The 18,157-nt window shown below is 41.6% G+C and overlaps 1 protein-coding gene and 1 long non-coding RNA gene across 2 annotated transcripts in view; both read right to left on the bottom strand.

Annotated features, from left to right (window-relative positions):
* The window catches only part of DLGAP4 (DLG associated protein 4), a 1,245,417-nt gene that overhangs the window by 601,727 nt on the left and 625,533 nt on the right, over positions 1–18,157 (bottom strand). The gene's annotated exons all lie outside the window — the stretch shown is intronic.
* Positions 1–18,157, bottom strand: part of LOC122817002 — a 135,074-nt gene that overhangs the window by 83,196 nt on the left and 33,721 nt on the right. The window contains exon 2 of the long non-coding RNA XR_006367133.1: positions 4,337–4,417. This is a non-coding gene — a long non-coding RNA (uncharacterized LOC122817002). The remainder of the gene's footprint in view (positions 1–4,336; positions 4,418–18,157) is intronic.

Here is an 18,157-nt window from a genome sequence, read left to right as displayed (position 1 = left end):
TCCTGAAAATATGCCTGGATGTATCTTAAATAACAAGAAGCATGATTTAGCCACACCACTATCAGCCTCCAAACAGATTTTGGACTAAGTGAAAAGAAAATAATTACAGTCATTCACTTGCATTAAGGAAGGGCCTTCCACATATCCAGGCAATTTTAGACCCATAAGTCTGACCAGCCTCACATGCAAAGTCATGAACAGACTTATGGAACTAACCAATCAAGACATAGGGAAACTCCAAACACTGGATCAGTCTCAGTTTGGATTTGTCAAGGTTAGATCAAGCTTACTCAACCTGGAGTTTTCTTTTTTTTTTTTTTTGGCAAAGGTCAGCAAAGCAATGGACAAGGGCAAAAATGGTATACACTGCACACCTAGACTGGACCAAAGGTTTTGACAATTCTCCACTCAGACATATTAGAAAAAGCTAAATAAACAGTGAATAAACCTTATATCACCTGCTGGATTGCCAAATGGTTCACAGATAGGATGTAGGAAATCAAAACAGAGAATGTTGCCTCCACCGAGAGTCCAGTCAGCAGTGGAGTCCCCCAGCGTTCCGTACTGGTACCTATCCTGATTGGAATCTACTTTTCTGAAGTAAAAGTCAATAACAAAGGGCCTTGGCTGACTAACTCTGCAGATAGTGCAAGCTGGCAGCAATCACGGAATCCCAAAATCATTCAGACATCTTGCAGGAAGGTTGGTCTCAAACAAATAACCGGTGCCAAAATCGCAGACAAACTAAATGCCAAAAAATGCATTATTGTATCGTTTGGGAGGTCATCTATCCCAGGGAACTACCAGATTGACAATACGACCATAAGAGCTGAGCCTGTTTGGGATTTAGGAACTTGCATGGGCAGTGACCTAACTTTTGACCAACATGTAATTACCTTTACAAGAAGTTCTACATTGCACAGCCATCCAGATTTTTGGTCTGTTCCTTAGAAATATCAGTGGTTTTCTAGCAAACCACTGAGAACTAGAAAGTCACTAAATAATGACATTTGAATTTCAGACTTCATATCCTTTAGAAAAATGCATGCGAATGTAAAGTCAGTTATCCTAGCAACTTTCTAAATTTGTAAGGTTTATCACACAGAGGATATCACTCTGGAACAGACACCACATCCTCCTAAAACAAAGTTCATCCCTGTCCATATTCAACTGCAACTTGGGTCTATGGATGGGAAACAGAAAATGTACCCCAGAACTGCTCCCTCTAGTACTAATTGACAGAGGCTGTTCCTAAATGCTTTATCCCATGTATGGGTCCCCTGAAATTATCTATAGTATGATCCCAGGTGTTCTCATTAGGAGTAATATACAATTATCCACCACGGGATGGGTAAAGCCAATCTCTAACCAAATAAGATAGGTTAATTTGAAGACAAAAAAAGTGAAACTAGTGGATTCTTTTGTAGCTGCTCTTGTAGCTGCTCTTCAGGAAAACCGTTTTGGCTTACAATCTGATGGTGTATAAAAAGGCATTTCTGTTTTTTTAGATTTGGAACTTAATATTGTTGATAATATGATTATTACACAGATTCACAAAAAAAGTTGATGGTACTCATTTTTTTAGATAGTAACAGCTGCCACCCCTCCCCCCCCCATATTTTAAAAGGCTTTGCCTTATGAGTTACTCAGAATAAATAGGCTATATAATAACATACAGTCTCAGATTTTGCATTCTTATATAACCTTTAAACAAAGGGGCTATAGCAAATGAATTAATTATTAATTCTTAGAATAAACCGTTGTGCTTGAGAAGGGACACCACTAGTGTGGTTAATGTTCCAGATGATATGAAGTCTGTGAATAGATGTAGGAGTCATGCAGGGAATATTAGTGATAAAAAAGATATATTTTGTCACTACTTATAATATTTATAGTGTTGAGTTAGTAAAAGTCTGGGGTTAAGAATTTACCCGACTCCTTTACTGTCTCCTATAAAAGGAGCAGAAATATAAAAGACATGGTTGTTCATAATTTGTTCTCTATGCCTACTGAAATTTTAACTATTCCTTTATCAAATTCTGATACTTTTCCCTGTGGTAAATGCTTTGCATTCATATGGTTACACCTTTTGATAAACAAAATGGCATTTTTTTCAGCCTAGGGCTATTCTGTCAGTGTGATGATTCCGTTGCAGCTCGTGTGGGGATAAGTCACACTATTTTGTCCTGTGTGCCTAAGGGAGTGATTTACTGTCTTGCATGCCCTTGTGTTTTTTTCTGTATAGGAGAAATCAAAAGAATGTTAGTACGAGTGCATGTCAGAGACATTAAGAACCAAAATTTGGATAGCCCTGTGGCATCACATTTTCATGCAACACACCATTGGTCTTGTACCAGTCTAAAAACATGTATTTTAGAACAAGTTTTGATCAAGGATGATGTTGCATTTAAAATAAACTAACTGTTATATAAAGAAGCAGTCTGTAATTTAAAGTTTGGCACTTTGGTGCCTTATGGTTTAAGCAAAGAACTTGAGTGGAGGGCTTTTCCGCACTAAGTGCTAATTATTAGTTTGTGTTTAATTGTTTTAGCTAATTGATCAATGATGTGATATTTGTTATTTAAGTGTAGCTTGTGCTACTGTGATGTTAACTCTGTGAAAGGCTTGCTAACCGTGACGCTAGAGTATTAAACAATTTTGGATTTTATGCTTCTTGCAGTTGGTGTTCTTCGCTTTGTGGTTTTTTAATTTTTCATTTTGTTGTTTAGTAAAAAGGTAAATTAAAATTAACAAACTGCCAACTAAGCAAAAAAAAAAAAAAAAAAGGGAAAGCATCCACGGAAGATCCACAACACAAAGAAGTTTATTGAACTTAAGAAGTTAAACTCCTTTGTGTTGTGGATCTTCAGTGGACGCTTTCCCCTTTTTCCCTTTGCGTTGTGGATTTTCTGTGGATGCTTTCCCCTTTTTTCCTTGTTTAATAAAAAACGAAACTGGCTAGGCTTTAAGTGGCCTGCAAGGGCAGCTAGCCTAGTACTTACCTATGATACTATAAAACTGAAGACTTTGTTGTCAACTCCCTAATTTAAAGGATGAAGATTTGCTAGCATTTTATGTTGTGATTGACCCAGTCCCTGCTCGTGCTCACATACTGTCAGGGCAAGCAAGCCCCATCCCCCAAATAAAATATTAAATTATTTAAGGCTATTACACCTGTTAGAGAAAGGACTCAGACACCGAATAGATTTGTCCTGTAGTGTGACTTATCCCCCACACGAGCTGCAACGGAATCATCACACTGACAACATCCCCAAACTCACACACAACCAAGAAACAAATGGCCAAGAGAAACAACCACAGTGGGGGGAAAAATAGCTAGCAACAACATAAAACAAAAGAGCAATGAAAAACATTTCCCTCCGTGGGAGCACTAAATTATTTTTCTCTTCAACCTTAAGGGGTTAGGGTTAAAAATGCAACATTTGGATAGCAGAACTAAATTCCAAGGGGAAGAAAAGAACTTTGACAAAATAAACACTCCAAACTTCAGATTGTAAAGAAAAACTACAAACAGCCCTGTAAACCAGCGTCAAGAGGGAAAAAAAAACAGGGGGGGGGGATAACTTGTGACCCAAAACTGAATAGTTTGGAGTGCCAGTTGATCCTAATAGCTGTAGCCTCAGTTCTATAAGTTAGAAATGCATTAATATCAGATACCAAATATCCAGAAACATTTAAACTAGAAGACACTACAGCTTTATTAAAAGAATTCAGCTCAGTACTTTCAAATTCAAACAGATGGAATACTTAATGTATGGAAATGCATCTAATTTAAATGTTAATCAATGCAGTATTTAAAGCATTGCATTACAAGACTGCTTACTTTGTTCTGTAAAGTAGAAATGTAATTTAGAAACTCCAAAGCAGGGCATTACAAAAAAAAAAGTCTGTTTACTTTGCTACTAATAAAATGCAGTGGATGCCATGTCAAAGCATAATAGCAACCTCCTGAAAAGGTACAGAGATTCAAACAGCTACCAAGTCCATAATGAAACAAGACAAGACAAGAGTGCTCTGATGAATCATTACAATGGGGGACACTGTGCATTGTGGGAAGATTACTTCAGTGTAACAAAATCACTGCAACATAACAGGCACATTCAGGTCATATTGGGGATTAACAAAATATGGTAAACTGTGTAATGAAACAAAAGCATACAGCAGTCACCACCCCCCACTCCAGCATTTTTTCAGTTCCAGAGCAGAGGTATCCGACCAAACTCCATCCCACAAGTCTCCTGTCAGATCTTCAGATCAACCCAGAGTCAAGAAAACACTACAAAATCTGGGCAATCTTCCCAAGCAAATCACAAACCTTTTAGCTGAGCTGTAACTTCTGTCACTGAAGCTCTGTAGATATGAAACTCTGAACCCATTCCACGTTACAGCTGAAATCCTGAGTTTAAAAGAAAATAATTATACAGACTTTTCAGTTGTGGACTCTCCAGCTTGCAAAATCTGAAAACAGAAAATCAGCCTACTTTGGTCTAAGCAAGTGGACCTGAAATCCCCTGTTCAAAAGTTACCATAATAGGAAGACAGGAACTGCACACCAAGTGTCATATAGGTGCATGCACAAATTAACCTACAAATCCTTGATTACACATTTAGTAATAAATGGGCACTCACTAATAGGTTCATAGGTTTATACTAGGCTATCTGCCCCAAGGCATTTATAAGCCTAGCCCGAATTTTTGTGGCTTACGCCACCCCTTATATGAAAAAATACTGTACCCATTAGTTTGTTGTGCCTCTGTCCAGCAGTGACACAGAGATGATTGCTGGGGTAAACCTACGATCTCCCATCCACAGGTCAAGATTTCTCTTGAACAGAGACAGCGAGGTGCTCTGCCTCACATGGACCGGGACTCTATTCCACAGCATAGGGAGTCTCTGAGTGATAAATCTATCCCTCCAGCACGTCCTATTTATATCCGTGCTAAGGTTTAAGTCACTTGCTCTAGTGGATTTGGATTTTTTGAGGTGGAGCATGTCCATTAATTCTGGGTTGGACATATGCGACTGAATAGAGCTGGAGTTTCTTCAATCTGGCAGCATATGACAGATTTTGGAGTCCCTTTATCCTTTTGGTGAGAAACTTTTGGGGTCTCTCCAATTGCTGCAGATGTCAGGCGAGATACATCCCGAATGGGGCATTGTACTCGATCATTGGTCTGATAAGTGAAGAGTACAGGGGAACAATGACCTCACTAGATCTGGATGTGAATCCCTTCATGATCAGGTGGGCAATGTAGAAGGTCTTTCTAACCATTTTAGCAACGTGAGTGTCAAAAGAAAGGCCACTGTCAACCTGGGTCCCCAGGTCCCTGATAACCTCTTCTGTGCTTAGTGGATTTCCACCTATACGGTAGCTTGGGGTTACCTTGTTTTTCCCGAAGGGTATGACTATACATTTTTTGGCGTTTAACTTCAGGCCATGGCTCTGGCACCAACTATCTGTTTCCGTGAGTCCCTTCTGAAGGATATCCGTGTCCGATGCACTTTCCACTATGGCGCCCAGTTTGCAGTCGTCTGCAAACTTTGTCAGCCAAAGTCCTCCCCTGTTGGCCTGTACTTCTGAGAAGTAGATGCCGAACAATAGGGGGCCAAGGACCGAGCCCTGTGGGACACCACTTGTGACCGGCTTAGAGTCTGATATAGCGCCAGCAACTCTAACCCTGTGGGTTCTGTCCTTAAGCCAGTTTGCAACCCATCTTGTGACATATGGGGTTACATTTAAGCTGGTAAGTTTTTCTACAATACCAGAGTGGGGTATTGTGTCGAAAGCCTTTGCAAGGTCAAGGTAGGCTGTATGGACTGCCTTTCCCTCATCAATGGACTTGGTGACTGTTTCGAAGAAGTCGACCAAGTTCAAAAGGCATGATCTGCCCTTGACGAAGCCAAACTGGGTCGGGTCCAATGTCTGCAAGTCCCCTATATCTTTGTTTATGAGCTCCATTTTGATCCTCTCCATAGCTTTGCAGACTAGACTTGTTAAGCTTATGGGGCGGTAATTACCAGGGTCCGTAGAGGCACCGCCTTTGTGGAGTGGGACCACAGTTGCCGTACACCACTCCTTGGGCACGTATCCTGTGGTAAGGCTGAGATTAAACAGCTGCCTTATGTGCGGGTTTAATTCCTCATTTAACTCGTGTAGCACACAGCCGGGGACATCATCCGGTCCCGGTCCCATTGATGCTGTGTTTTTAGCTTTAGAGAGAGCAGTTTTCACCTGCGCATTTGAGATGTCTGGGAGGCTACACTCCGCTGGGATAGTTATCTCTCCTTTAGGGGGGAGAGGGGGGTGAAGTTTGCACTGAACCTGTCTGCCAGTATGTTGGCAATGTCTGTGGGTTCAGTGATTTTTGTATCATTTTGGACTAATTCTGAGCATATCTGGGAGTTTCCACCCAGGTTCCTAACATAGCTGAAAAAGGCCTTATGATTGTCCTTTGAATCCATGGCAATTTTTCTCTCAAAATTGGCCTTAGTTGATTTTATGAGTGCTCGTATTTTTTTACTAATAATGATCAGGGGCGACTTCCCTTTTATGGATTTTGTTCCATCATGTAATAGCTTTCTCCTCTTATTGTAAAGTTTGTTAATGGCTGGGGTCCACCAGACTGGACGTTTGCCCTTTGTGGAAAGAGTCTTGGTTTTATTTGGGATTGCCTGATCCATGCAGTCCTGGAGGTGTTCATAGAAGGCATTTGTAAGGGCTTCCGCAGCTTGGGTTGTGGTTTCCACCATCTCAGGGGCCTTGAAGGATGCCACACCAGTCTTGAGTAGTGTGAAGTTTGCTTTAGAGAAGTTCTTCACTGTGGTCTTTTTTGTTTGGGGTGGGGGCGGGATGTGGATTTCCAGTGAGATTAGTTTATGATCAGATCTCACCAATGAGGGATATACTTCCGGTGTGGAGCATTTTGTCCCCATGTTTGTGATAATGAGATCTAGTATATTTTCTCCTCTCGTGGGAACAGTGACTAGCTGTTCCATGGCATTTGAATTTATGAACTCCAGGAACCGTTGGGCTAGAAAGTTAGGGCTTGAGTAATGTTTCCAGTCTATATTCGGGTAGTTGAAGTCACCCAATATGATGGTGTTTGGAGATACATTTATACCCTCCAGTGTCTTCAGGAAGGCTGTGTGGGGTTCCTGAGTTTGAGAGGATGGCCTGTAGCATGCTACAATTTGTAGAGCAGTTTTGCCTATGGTTAGTTGCACCTGGATGGTTTCCGAAGCTTCGTGCGTTGCCACCAACCTGGAGATGTGGGTATCCTTTACGAATATGGATACACCCCCTCCTTTTGTGGTGTGGTCCGGGTTTTGGGGCCAGAACGCATGATATGAGGTAAAACCTAATAGTGCCGGGGTGCTCTCAGGAGCCTTGAAGCAGATTTCAGTTACAGCACAGACATCGATGTTCTCCATACTGAGAAGGGCCTCGAGTGCATGCATTTTGAGATTTAGACTTCTGGCATTGAGCAGCATTACCCTCAGTTTCTTTCCATTTTTGTTTTCTAGGGTGGTAGATTTAGAATTTGAGCCTTGTCTAAAAAAGGCACTATGGGGGTGGCAAGAGCCTTAGCCAATATCCGGAATCCCAGGGGTGACAGGTGCAAGCCATCCCTTGCGAAGCAGCGTGGCTTGTCAAGCATGTCATCCCAGGCAGACAGACACTGGATCCCCTTTGAATGACACCAGACATTAAGCCAATTGTTAAAGCTGATCATCTTGTCTCTATATTGTGGCATCATTCTTGGTGAAGGAAGGATACTGCTCAGGGTTAGGGTCATACCTGCCTGGGCTACATAATCAGAGAGCTCCTCTATGTCTCTTTTCATGTAGTCCAGGGAGGTACGTCTCAGGTCGTTCACACCAGCATGGACAATGACTGTCATATTTGTACTTGCCGTGGAGTGACCCGAGTGCTTGTGTTATGTGGCGGATTCTAGCGCCCGATAGGCAGCTTACTGTGACCCTCTCCTTGTTCAGCCTGGTGAGTGGGACGCCAGTGTGTCTGACTATGGAGACACCTATGACAAGTATGTTTGGTGTTGTATTTGGCCTTAAGGGCTGTGACTGCTTTGCACACTGCTTTTGTGGTTTATGTGTTGCTTGTGGGGTGTCTTGAGGTAGCAGTTGTTTGGGTGTCTGCTTTGGAGGTCTCTGCTGTTTAGGTAAATTTTTACTCAGAGCCTCCGAGTATGTCTGTGTGTTTATGTGTTTGATTCAGTGGTGTGGTAGCATTATGTGAGGCTGGTTTTGTGGTGTGTGTAGTTGCCTTCTCCTCCTGTCTGGTCTTGCCAGTCCTGAGTTGAGAGAGCTCAGCCTCCAGTTTGGCTAAACAGCTGCATCTCTCGCAAGTATTTGTGTTATGTGGGAGGAGGAGAGGGTTGTCTGTGTACACGAGGCAGTTATAACATTGCCTCAAGATTCCCAGATTCACCAGCTGGACCAGAGAGGAGATTGACAACTGACCTTTGGACATGCTAGAATAATATTGGGGATTCCTTAATAATTGAAAACAAGGGCCAGTGGGGAGTGAGGGTGTAGTGCTTTTAATTTTTAGTGCGGACTTATATAATTTCTTTAGTGAGCAAGTGCCAGGTAACTTGAGTGCAATGTGTTACAAGTAACTAAATGCAAAAATGACAAACAGTAACTTTCTTTCAAGTGAAACAAGGAAATAAGTACAGTAAGCAATGCAGATATCACTAGTGATCCACAGAAGCACTGAGAAGCCGCTTATTAGGTGGAATTAGCTTCCAGGGAAATAACAAGCAAACAAACAACAAGCATATAAACAAAGCTAGATTCAGCAGGCCTGGATCTAGTCTATGCTAGAGCAAACAAGGTGTACCAATTTCAGTAAGATACAGTTCAAATATTCAGGCACTATAAACCTTTAACCAGAAATTCCCAGCTCAGAAGGGCAGAGTCCAGCCTCTTCTCCCACAAGAGTGCAGACCACGAACCTTCTTAATGTAAAATAACTGGCCTGAAGCCCAAGTGCCTAAACCAGAACTAATACACTTGGACACTGGGCTCTCAATCAGCAGTTCCCAACTTAGAAGGATGAAAGCTACCTGTCCTGCCACCACAGTGCTTGCCACAAACCTTCCTAATGTAAAACAACTGGTCTGAAGCCCAAGTGCTTAATCCAAAAGACTTAGAATGATAGCTACACTTTAATCAAGTTACAACCAAGCAGTAATAAATACAATTGAATACTTTAGAGAATGTCTGGATTAGTGCTCAAGTTACACAAACAACGCTAGATCCAGCAGGCCCGAATCCAGTCTATGCCACAGCAAACAAGGCACACCAACTTCAGTAAGAAGCAGTTCAGATATGCATGCACTATAAGCCTTTAACCAGAAATTCCCAGCTCAGAAGGGCAGAGTCCAGCCTCTCCTCCCACAAGAGTGCAGACCACGAACCCTCAATGTAAAATAACTGGCCTGAAAGCCCAAGTGCTTAAACCAGAATTAATACACTTTTAGAATAACAGACACTGAGCCCTCAATCAGCAGTTCCCAACCTAGAAGGATGTAAGCTACCTGTTCTGCCACAACAGTGCAGATCACAAACCCTCTCAGTGCAAAACAACTGGTCCGAAGCCCAAGTGTTTAAACCAAAAGGCTTAGAATGAGTTACACCAAGCAGTAATAAATACAATTGAGTATTTTTAAGATGATGCAAAAGTAAAATGAAGTTTTTTTTTTTTATCTGAACAAGTGCTGAGATCAAAGAAACAGATTTGAGAGCTGAAACTAGAAAACTGGCTAGTTATAAGAAAAAAAAAAAAAAACAAGCTAGAAGGCTTCCCTCAAACACAGAAGGGCTTGGGGGCTCAGAAGCCTACAAATAGTCTATACCACTTAACAGGAAAGGCAGGAAATGAGCTTAATTTTTTTTGTCTGTTTCCCAGATGCTCTCTTTGTACACAGTAGGAGTGCCTGAAATCAGAATATTATCTCACTGCACTCAGTTGAGTGAGCAAATGAGATGAGCCCAGAGGCAGGCTGAGGGGCGGGCAGTTTCAAGGCCACTAAGATTAACACCAAAACAAAACCAAGGAGGGTGGGTGGGAATAACTGAAGAGCAAAAAAACTGCCAGTTCAGTTAATATTCCTTCAACACAGTTTAATGTATAATTAACAATAATTAGAAGGCATAGGTGTTCCCTGTTGCAAAGGTTAACTACCCAAATCAAGAAGATATTACAAGTGACAAAAAAGAAAGTCTGGTCATGGACCATTTTGCTACCATTTATCAATTTAAGGCATCTTACAATAACAGAACCTTATTAAACTGATTGGAGCGAGGGACCACGAAACACTAGCATTCAACACTCATGGCCAATTACGAGTCTACAATTGTCAGGCTTTTCCCCCGAAGGCTGACTTGTCAGTCTACCAGGATTTCCCCTTTCTTCTGATGGTGTGACCTCAAAAGTTTGTACATATAAGTAGTGAGGGTACAACCCCTCACACTGAGGGTGGATGCACAAGGACTTACCCCCAACCTTCACATAAGTACTTTCTATTTTTATAGGTTTCAGAATACTGTCCACATCCCCAGGGTTTTGCTAATTTGCAAGTCAATCACAAATGAAGCAAGGTCTTATCAGGGAAGACAATGATAAGACATTTACCCATTGTTTTATTTGCTGAAGGAGCAAAATCTTACTGCAATTTTACTAAACGTATGCATGCGTAAAGAAAAACTCCACAATTCTGTTCAGTCAGGGATGATTTTCTGGCAAAATTTTCCCTAGATAACATGCTACAGACTAGGGAGATCTGCCAGTTAACAAAAAGAAAATAAGAGAATATATCTTAACATACCATTCTGATCACTCAGAACAAAACAGCCTCCTCATTCTAAAAATAAATGACTTTCAAAAGTCTGACTTTTCTTTTGTTCAGGATGAAAACTTGGAAGGTGGAGGTGTGTCCATATTCATTAAGGATATCCACACCTCCAGACTAATTGCTCAGCATAATGCATCTGAGGTTATCCTGCAACTAACTCTGAGCAAAACTGCAATCCAAATCGTAGCTTGCTACAGATCCCCCACCATGCCCCAGGATTCCCACTCCTCTTTTCTTGATATACTGGAAAATATTAGGGTTCAACCAAACACCCTATTAATGGGCGATTTCAACTACCCCACCATTAACTGAGAAAACTTATCCACACCCCCACCAGGGGCAACAATATCCTAGACCTAATAATTACCAACATGAGTGACCGGTGTTCCACACCCGAAGTCGACTCCTCGTTAGTCAGATCCGACCATAAGCTAATCACCTAGATATCCATATCCCATCCCACCCCCCCATTAAGGAAACCACGGTAAAAAAATTCTCCAAAGCCAACTTCATGCTTCTTAAGACTGAAGTGGCGAACTCCATGACACCCATGCAGATGGACATTACAGTTAAAACCGCCGAATCCTACACAAATGCATTCTATAAGCACTTACACGAGTGCATGGATCGTGCTCTCCCAAACAGAACCAAGACTCTGTCCTCCAAAAAAAAATAGGAAGCCAATCTGGTGGTCCCCTGCCATACACAAACTCTATAACAGAAGGAAGAAACTGTTGCAAAAGAGAGTAAAATCCCATGAGTGGAGGAGCTCCCTGGTCAGCCTCAGTAAGAAGCTGAGATCCCTTATAAGATCCTCCAAAGCTAGCTACGAAAACAAAAAATTGCCACTGATTCTAGGGACAACCACAAAGCATTCTATAGCCATGTCCAAAATCTCAATGGAAACACCCAGATCTGCTCTGAGTTACAGCACAATGGCACAAAAATTACAGAACCAACTGATATTGCCAACATCCTGACAGATAGGTTCAGTGCCAACTTTACCCCCTAAAGGGCCCATATCTACACAGGAAGAATGCAATCAACTACACAGGTAAAAGCTGCACTCTCTAGCCAAAAACACAGCATCCATGGGACCGGACAACATCCCAGGCTGCGTTTTACACGAACCTCAGAACGAACTGGCTCCCCACCTAAGCACCATGTTCAATCATAGCCTCATGTCAGGCTTTGTGCCCACTAAATGGCGCACAGCAACAGTTATTCCACGCCACAAACAGGGAGCCACCACTGATCCCAAGAACTATTGACCTATTAGCCTGACAAGCCTGGTCTGTAAGGCCATAGAACGTATCATCATGGAACTCAAACAAAAACCGCTAAACTCTGGACCCCACCCAGTTCGGGTTTGTGAAAGGCAGATCATGCCTCCTGAACCTGATCGACTTCTTTGAGGCAGTCAACAAAGCCATAGATGAGGGTAAGGTGGTTCACACAGCCTATCTTGACCTCGCAAAGGCTTTTGACACCATCCCCCATTCTGGAATTATAGCTAAACTCACTAAACTAGGTATAAATCCCTACGTCACAAGATGGGCTACCAACTGGCTCACTGACAGAACCCACGCTGTAAAAGTTGCAGACTCCAAATCTGACTTCAAACCAGTGACAAGTGGAGTACCACAGGGTTCAGTCCTGGGACCTCTCCTGTTTGGTATCTACTTCTCTGAAGTACAGGCTAACACAGAAGGCCTTTGGCTAACGAAGTTTGCAGATGACTGCAAACTAGGAGCCATAGTAGAGTCCCCAAATGATGTGGACATCCTACAGAAGGGTCTCACAGAGAGATGCCTGATGTCAGACCATGGCTTCAAGCTCAATGCCAAAAAGTGCACCGTCATCCCCTTTGGTAAAAACTCTGCACCCATGAACTACCACATAGGCGGCAGTCTACTTAATGCCGAATGTGTGATAAGACACCTTGGGACCCAGGTGGACAGTAATCTCTCCTTTGATAATCACATTGCCACAGTAGTCAGGAAATCCTTCTATGTGGCACACCATCACAAAAGGGTTCTCATCCAGGAAAAAAAAAAAAAAAAGAGGTCATTGTTCCCCTCTACTCGACACTCATTAGACCCCTTATAGGAGTACAATGCCCCTTTTGGAATGTACCTCACAAGACATCTGCAGCAACTGGAAAGGCAATAGAAGTACCTCACAAAGAGGATTACTGGCCTCAAACAGATGCTCTACACTGACCGTCTCAAAAAACTCCAGCTTTAATCCGTGGCATATCGCCTACACCAGAGGTGATCTCTGCCTAACATATAAAGCTATGTCAAACCCAGAGCTGTTGGACATGCTACACCTAAAAGAAATCCCAATCCCTCTGACCTACATGCTCTAGGGACATAAACCTCATCACCACAATAAACAGCACATGTGGGAGGGATAAATTCCTGTCCCAGAGACTTCCCATACTCTGGAACAAGCTACTCATCTATGTCAAGCAAAGTTCCTCATTAGCACTCGTCAAGAAAAATCTTGAGGAGTGCATGGGAAATAGGAAATTCACCCCAGGGATCACTTCTGTGGCTAAACCAGGGAACCTAGTTGGCAAGGCTTACTTATGCCGGTAGCCTAGTACCTACCTATGAACCACTTGTGTTGAAAAAAAACCTGTCTCCAGAAAAAGGTCAACCCATCCCCCAGAGTTGTGCTATGACCACAGTTATAGGGGGTGTAAGGGCCTGATCCCTGCCCTGCAAAAACATTTTGTCTACTTTCACATTTTCTGCCAGTAAGAGGTCTATTTTTCTTCAATGTTAATAAGGGCAGGAATACTTAATACCAGAAAAATGACCCTAGGGGTGCCAGGATTGTGCGACACAGCCAAAATAACACTGGCAAAGTGGGAATCCAGCTACTGTAAAATGATTTCATAAATGTTTTCATCTTGTCTTTAGAAACACTAAGCACTAATATCAAGATCTGCAAATTTCCACATTTGCATTTGTCTCCTGTTCCAAATGGCATGCAAATATACATTATGGATACAAGTTAATCTATTTAGATGCCAAAGATGAGCAAACCTGGATATGCCAAATTCATTGAAAGCAATTGCCACAGAAGAAAACTTGCACTATAAGTGATCACAAAGTAGGTCATTTTAAGAAAAGGATGTAGGGCCAGCCATATCCACATGAAAAATAGCAGTAAGAACAAATTCAATGTTTTTTTTTTTTTTTTTGGAGGGGGGGGGTGTTATGGCTTAATGATACTGTAAGTCCAACCTTTAGCAGAGTGTCATGTTTTTACAATTGTAAAACTTAAGAAAAAGCCAAGTAAACTGGAAAAGACAAACATTTACTTCCTACTATCAGCAGCAGGGGAATTTTGATATGTGGATACAGATGCCAGCAACAACAAAAATCCTTTACCCTCAAGTAACTGGCTCGCACACTTATATCATCACACAGTTGCATACACACACATACTTTCAGGCAGATAATCCTGGACAAGTCTTGCTGATTTTTGCATGGGGACAAAAAGCTGTTTTCACCGTCCAACTCACTGTTCCACTGACCTACTTTTACTAACAAATCTTCAATGTACCCCAAATGCAAATTAAATCCAGACTTTTCTTTGGAATCTTTGATCTTAAAACTGCGGTTTATGTTCCTGAACATATGGCCTACAAATTCTAAATATTGGCTATAAAAGTCTCTTTACCTCAAACTATGTTGTAAACCTATTGTACTGAAGGATTGACAAACCCTTAAAAATCTGTTTACTGAATAAAGCTTTCAGTTTACTGATCAATGCTATGGAATAGAGCATTTGTGGTTGTGGAAATCCTGCTCTTTGAATGTTTTATTGCATCTATCAAGTGTACTAAGTGTACTATTTTTATGGTATTTAGGTAATGAACTGTGACTAACATGCATTCTTTCAACCTATGCTCGACTCACTCATCTACGTCCTGCATGTTATCAAATTCCCAACACTTCATCAAATAAAGGTTTTTCCCAGCAATGGCCCCACAGAAAGTGGGCAAATCAGTTTACAGGGTCTTTCACCATTAACAAAATGACTGAACTGCCACATACTCTACAGGCAGATTAAAGATTAGCAAATACATTCTACCCCCATGCAAGGGGCTTAGGGAGGCAGTGTTTTGTCAAATTCTCACATGAAGTTAATATAAGCAGCGTGTGAAACACGAGCTTACTGCCACATTAAGTGTAAGCTAGACTGTGTTCTGCACGTCAAAAAAAAAAGTAAAAGAAACAGTTGCTTAAAAGTACAATAGTGAATAAAGATTTTTAAATGAAACCAAAACCAAGAAATAAGAGGAAAAGACAGCACCTCTGCACTCGTTTAGCGTGCTAACACAGAGCACTGCATCACTTCTCCCTGTGTGTTAAGCATGCAAACACTGCTCTGTCCTGCTTTGTGTGCGCATATATTTTTACAAACACACACATGCACTAGCTAGAGGAGAAACTTGCACACATAAATTCCACTGACACTACCTTACAGGCTTTAAGACAATTGTGATGAAAGGAGCTTGAGTCAACAACTGACTTGACGGTAAGAAAATTAGGTTAAACCATAGAATCTTTGAAGAACTGTCATTTGTCTGACTAAGCATAAAAAGGATTTTAATCATTAATGCACTCTAGTCATGGCGTCTGTCTGCACTTTCAGTGCACTTTTGTTTTACTTTTAAAACTTCATTTCCTTTTAAGGTTGCAAGCAGTTTTCAAAAATGCAAGATTATAGCATGGTTTTGTGGTGTTTTAACTTCACTCTCCATCTACAGAACAATATCATGGTAGGTAGTCAGCATGATTTACAGGCATTCTGGGTAATCAGGAAAAATGTGCTTCTTCAGTAGAGCAGTTACTTACATTCTGGTTTCGTTAATACATCACACTTTTTTTCCACTATAAAGGTATTTCACATGGAAAACTTGCCTTTCTAGAACACGTCATCAATTAGAAGACATTCCTACTGCCATTAGCAGGAAAGGATAGGGTGGTGCAGTGGTTAGCATTGTCGCCTCACAGCAAGAGGTTCTCTGGTTTGATCCTCGGCTGGGGTGCCTTCTGTGTGGAGTCTGCATGTCCTCCCTGAGGTCGCATGGGTTTCCTACGGGTGCTCCGGTTTCCTCCCACATCCCAAAGACATGCGGATTGGACACTCTAAATTGGCCCTAGGTGTGAGTGCGTGCATGTGTGTGCCTTCCATGGAAGGTTGGGCACCAGGCTGGCAACTTGCCACCGTAAAACTCCACTGCCAATCATGAGTGGAGAGGTGATCCGCTGTGGCGACCCCTAACCGGGAAAAGCTGAAAGAAGATTAGCAGGAAAGGATACCAGCCTATTTGGAACACTGAGACACTCAAATACGTCTTTCACGGTGTAATGGCAGCTGTCATCTGTGCTAAGAAAATTTAAGGGGTCAGTTCCTTAACAAGTAAACTGCAAAAATAACTTCTTACAAAATCATAGACCTTTTGCAACAAAAGACTTGTGTCCAACTGCAAATATTTGTTAATTATACCAATTTCAGAAAGTATAGACAGGCTTATGCATGATTCAGCCAAAAATATCTTCCAAAGAAGAGTCATCATAAAGAACAACAACCTGTTTTTTTTTGTTATTGTTATTATTACTATTACTATTATTATTATTATTTAGTTACAGCCATACACATGCTCACTGCAGCACACTTCCAGGACATTTTGCGAGCTGGCTGTTTTCTTGAAAACAGAAAAAGCACAAGGTCTACAGAGTAAAAAAACTTGAAATCATTAGCTGCTATGATGAAAACAAAGTCTGCATTACATCCAAGCAGGTCTAATACCAAAGCCCCTCTGGTCCCTCGGAGAATATGAAATACATTTAAGGCAGGCATATACTTAATTTTCATCAGGAAAATGAAGGTGCTGCTTTTGTTGCACCACAGAAAACAGACATGCATGCACCGGGTGCAGACCCGTTACATTTAACCCATGTGTCTACAATGCCATAACCACAGACCTGGGTCTCAAAGATCTTTGTTACAGGACAGCCAGAACCCTTCACATAACACACACACACACACACACACACACACACACACACACACACACACACACACACACACACACACACACACACACACACACACACACTATCAGGAAAAGCTAAGTGAACAATGCCTTTTTGATGCACTGAAAAGATCAACTACATAGCAGGGTAATTCTGCTTTTTCTAATAAGAGATGCATCAGGCATAAAAAATGCAGCTCAACCAATATCCTACCCAATCCTGGTCATGCTCATTTTCATCACCAAGTTGATGCCTCTAGCCAAAGCACAAACTTCTTAGTTCTTATCACAAATTTTTTGCCCTCCTCTACTTGAATCATAACACCCTAACAACTTTCTCGCCTTCACAAGATCAATAAATCCCTATTCACCCCCTGTAAACACATCATCTTTCTCATTTTCTAACTGCCCCCATCCACCACTCTACTCCTCTCATGCATCTCCTGTATATTTACATTATAAAACCTAGCTACACCAATTTGAAACGAGCAGCCTATACAGAACCAATACTATACCATGCTTTATCAGTCGTCATATGCCATCACTACTATCCTATACACTTAATATCTTCCCTCCCCTCTTACATACATTTTATAAAACTTGCTTCATATCACTTGAACGTTTTACAAACTTATGCAACACTAAACAACTCCTTTCCTACGTTATTTTATAACTTACTTCACCAAGTATCTTGAACTCCTTGCAAACCTTTTTTACTGAAATATAAAACCACTAAACTTCTTTACAATAAAGTTCTCTTCTGCAGTATCATTCCATTTACATCTGCAAGATTGTACAGCTGAAGCAACTTTATAGACTTGTAATTGTTGATGTAAACACTTTACAGTAAAGAACAGTCTTGTGGTTATGGCTGTTTGATGAGAAATGTAACTGCCGTTTTGCCTGAAAACAGTATGTAGGCTCTGCCCAGTTAGACTTTCCTGGTCAACAAAGACAAATACATAAATGTTTAGAAAGACTGTGGTGGTGGTGCTGTGGTAGCATTATCGCCTCACAGTAAGACTTTGTCCTGTTCGATTCTCAGCTAGACCGTCTTGTGTGGGGAGACGTGCGTGAATGGGCGTACCTTCGTTGAAGGTTGTGCGTCAGAGCTGGCAACTTAGCACATAAAAATCTACTGCCAATCATTAGCGGATCGGAGTTCCACTGTGGCGACCCCTAACCAGGAAAAGCC

Source organism: Protopterus annectens, chromosome 12.part0 (assembly GCF_019279795.1).
Source record: "Protopterus annectens isolate FY-2018-M chromosome 12.part0, PAN1.0, whole genome shotgun sequence".
NCBI classification, from domain to species: domain Eukaryota; kingdom Metazoa; phylum Chordata; order Ceratodontiformes; family Protopteridae; genus Protopterus; species Protopterus annectens.
This window is presented reverse-complemented; position numbering and strand designations above follow the sequence as displayed.